The sequence below is a fragment of the Lactuca serriola genome, chromosome 1, assembly GCF_051521515.1.
Source record: "Lactuca serriola cultivar US96UC23 chromosome 1, Lser_US96UC23_V15, whole genome shotgun sequence".
NCBI classification, from domain to species: domain Eukaryota; kingdom Viridiplantae; phylum Streptophyta; class Magnoliopsida; order Asterales; family Asteraceae; genus Lactuca; species Lactuca serriola.
The window spans coordinates 190,327,141-190,330,542 of record NC_136408.1 but is presented as its reverse complement, the minus strand read 5'-3'; the positions used below and the strand labels follow the sequence as shown (position 1 = coordinate 190,330,542).

Here is a 3,402-nt window from a genome sequence, read left to right as displayed (position 1 = left end):
AATGGTGCGTTCTTCAAATACTACGGTAGTGAAAAACTCCACCGATAACTCCCGGTACACGGGTTCTTGAATTGCAAACAAATTTCGCCACCCGTGACAAGTGAAGGAAAAATGATCCCCTTCGTATGTTTTCGTCCAATATCGTTCTAACTCAGCAACCATTCCCACACCACCGAGCCATCCCCAATCAACAATCGGAGCTATCGCAAATTCCCTGTTGTACAACCATCCCAACCGATTTTCATAGGTAGTCAATAATGGTCGGGGAATATTTTGTGGAAACCGATACAGAGGATGAATACTCGCCACATCAATTGGATTCTCCTCTTGTGGAACAGCACTTCTAGGTCCCATTTATGTAAACAACATTAAACCAAAGTAACAAACACCCAAAACATTAAAAATATAATCTGTTTGCCCAGAAGTCACGACGTGGCACGCACTCGGGACGTGGGTCTAGATCGGTCACTGTATACCTAATTTTAACCAAAAACATTACTTGGGGTTTGTTCCTATGGCTATTCAAAGAACATGCAACCTAAAAACAGTAACTAATTTCAACCAATTTCAGTAATGTCATCATTCACATAAACCCTAACCATGAAAATGTAAAAATTGTAAGCAATAACTACAATTAATGGCCAAAATACATACCAAATGGAGTTAGAAGTCAAGAACTTCGAAGAATTTGGAAGGCAAATTAAAGAAATCGGTTGTGGGGAACCTTTTGTTTCCGTTCGTGAGGCAGTGAGCAAATGAGGAACATTCGTTTGGTCAAAAGGTTTAAGAAATGGTCCCCCCTGATTTTTAAAGGCCACGTCGTGGATTTCAAAAATAACATAATCTGTTTAAAATTTTTTTATCTTATCCCTATAATTGCTCTGTAACCATATGTCTAATCGCAAAAAATGAGTAAAATCACACATTTTAACTAACTAATTTGCATTCCATTTATTAATTAAAGTACCCCACAGCTAATTTTTACCAATTATCAGTTATTAGATGATGAGTTGATATTTTTCCTAATTAAAATTCAAAAATAAAAGAAAAGAAAATGCAAACCAAGCTTGGGTTGCCTCCCGAGAAGCGCTTCTTTTTCTTGGATTCTTGAGCTGGACTCCGTGCCTCCTACATTGAATCTTCTGAAGAGTCCATCACCAAGTGGACCTTTTGTTCCTTGAAACGCCTCTTGTAAGCTTGCACACGTCTTTTGTACGCCTTCTTTGAATTTTCCTTTTTTGTCTTGACTTCATCTACATCGAACTTGCGTTTAATCCCTTGAGTCTTTAATTTTTCTTCACTCTTCAGCTCCATACCACTTGTCTCTTCCTTCACCATTTGCCTTGTCACTTTTGAAGTAACCTCTTCTTCATCACTTGTCATTTCATCATCTTCTTTACTCACCCAAGAAGGTGGGCTCTTGTAAGCAATGACTTCAACTAAATAGGGAATAAATGCTCTTGGTTTTGTTCTTTTTACTTGATGAACTATCTTGATCTCTTCTTCCATAAAATTTTCTAGTTCTTCTAGTTCATTATCTTCATTGATTGTGATAACCTTTTCTTTAACATGATTCCTTTGGAAGCCATCTTCTATCCCAAAAACTTCTTTTTCACCTCCAACCCTCAAAGTGAGCTTAGACTCACGGATATCAACAAGAGCTCCAGCAATGTTAAGCAATGGACGACCAAGGATAATTGGAACATCGGGGTCTTCCTTCATATCCAACACTACAAAATCTATTGGAAAAACAAATTTTCCAATTTTCACCAAAATATCCTCCACGATGCCCCGGGGTTGTGTCACTGAACGGTTCGCCATGTGAATCGTCATTCTTGTAGCCTTCATCTTCTGAATTTCCAACTTTTGATAAAATGAAAAAGGCATCAAATTAATGCTAGCCCCAGAATCGGATAAAGCATTAACCTTCATTTTGTTACCAAACTCACACGGAAGAGTGAGGCGTCCAGGATCCCCCATCTTCTCAGGTATCTCTCCCAATCAAGGCTTGCAGTAATCTTTGATACTCGGGAATTTTGGATAAGGACTCAACAAAGGGAGTATTAATCGGGATTCCCTTCACGTGTTTAACAAAATCCAGATGCTCTCTTTCCAGTGGACTAAGGGCCGCTTGGGATGGAAACGGTAAAGGCGGCTGATAAACAGGAACGGGCTCATAAACTTTTTGTTCAGACAAGGGCCACTTTGTGGCCAGACAAGTGCCACGTCGTGGCGCAGCTGTTTCAGCAACCCTTTCACTTTCGAACTTTGGCTTCCTTGGTTTTGGATCGGGTTGCTGTGGTTCTTCTTCTAATGCCTCCAGGAACTCATAGATGGCCTCTTCTTCAGTATCTATAACCATTACATGAGATTGGGTCTTCATTTCAGGATTTTTTGGGGACAACTTTTCATGAACTAGAGTGGCTAGTTGACCAAAGTGTACTTCAAGGTTATTGATGGAGGCTTGCTGATTCTTTATTAAAGTTTGCTGTTCATTAATAGCAGAATCAGTAGCATCGTGTCTCTTTTTCGAAGCTTCCATAAACTACATAAGCATGGTCTCTAGATCGGGTTTCTTCTCAACTGGTGGCTGCTCCTTTTGATAAAAGCCTTGACCTGTCTGCCTGTACTTCTCCTCTTTTTGCTTCTTATACTCTTCATATGGCAGCCACTCCTTCCTTGGTTTCCTCCAGTCTTCATCAAACTTATCCCCACTCGAGTAGCACACTTGAGACTTTCTGTTCCCAAACTCATCTAAATTGCAGTCCTTGGTCAAGTGTGGACCACTATACCTCTCGCAACCCACTCTTATGGCATGAATTGACTGGTCCATTTGTGTTATCCTTCGATCCAAATTATTCAACATAGCCATCAAAACTGCTATTTCTTCAGTTTGGGCTCCTCCACCGCCTTTGATTCCATCTTGCCTAGGGTTGTGGTATTCGCGAGAGTGCTTCGCGAATTCTTCAATCAGCTCCTTGACCTCCCTTGGATTTTTCTTTGTCAAAGGTCCTTGAGATTCAAGGAGTTGTCTCGTCATAACGTTGACCCCATCATAGAAAATCGACATCTCTTGTTGCACATTTAGATCATGCTGAGGGCAATATCTGAGCAAGCCCTTGTACCGCTCCCATGCTTCGTATAATGACTCCCCCGACTGTTGCTTAAAGTTGGCTATTGCCTTCTTGAGTTTAGTTATCTTGGATGGCGGGAAAAACTGGTCTAGGAATTGCTCACGCATTTGAGCCCAAGTGGTGATTGTACCCGGTGGAAGTGATTTTAGCCACTCTTTAGCAGCTCCCTTGAAAGTAATGGGAAGCAACCTAAGCAAGACGATATTTCTGTTGACATTTGGGACATTGAAGTAATCAACAATGTCATTGACTTCATCTAGATGCTTAA

At 40.7% G+C, this 3,402-nt stretch overlaps 1 non-coding gene across 1 annotated transcript; it reads left to right on the top strand.

Moving 5' to 3' along the window:
* The first annotated feature begins 3,086 nt into the window (after nucleotides 1–3,086).
* LOC145080638 (small nucleolar RNA R71) lies at nucleotides 3,087–3,193 on the top strand. The gene has a single exon (XR_013695233.1). It is a non-coding gene; the product is annotated as a small nucleolar RNA R71 (small nucleolar RNA).
* Nucleotides 3,194–3,402: the final 209 nt, after the last annotated feature.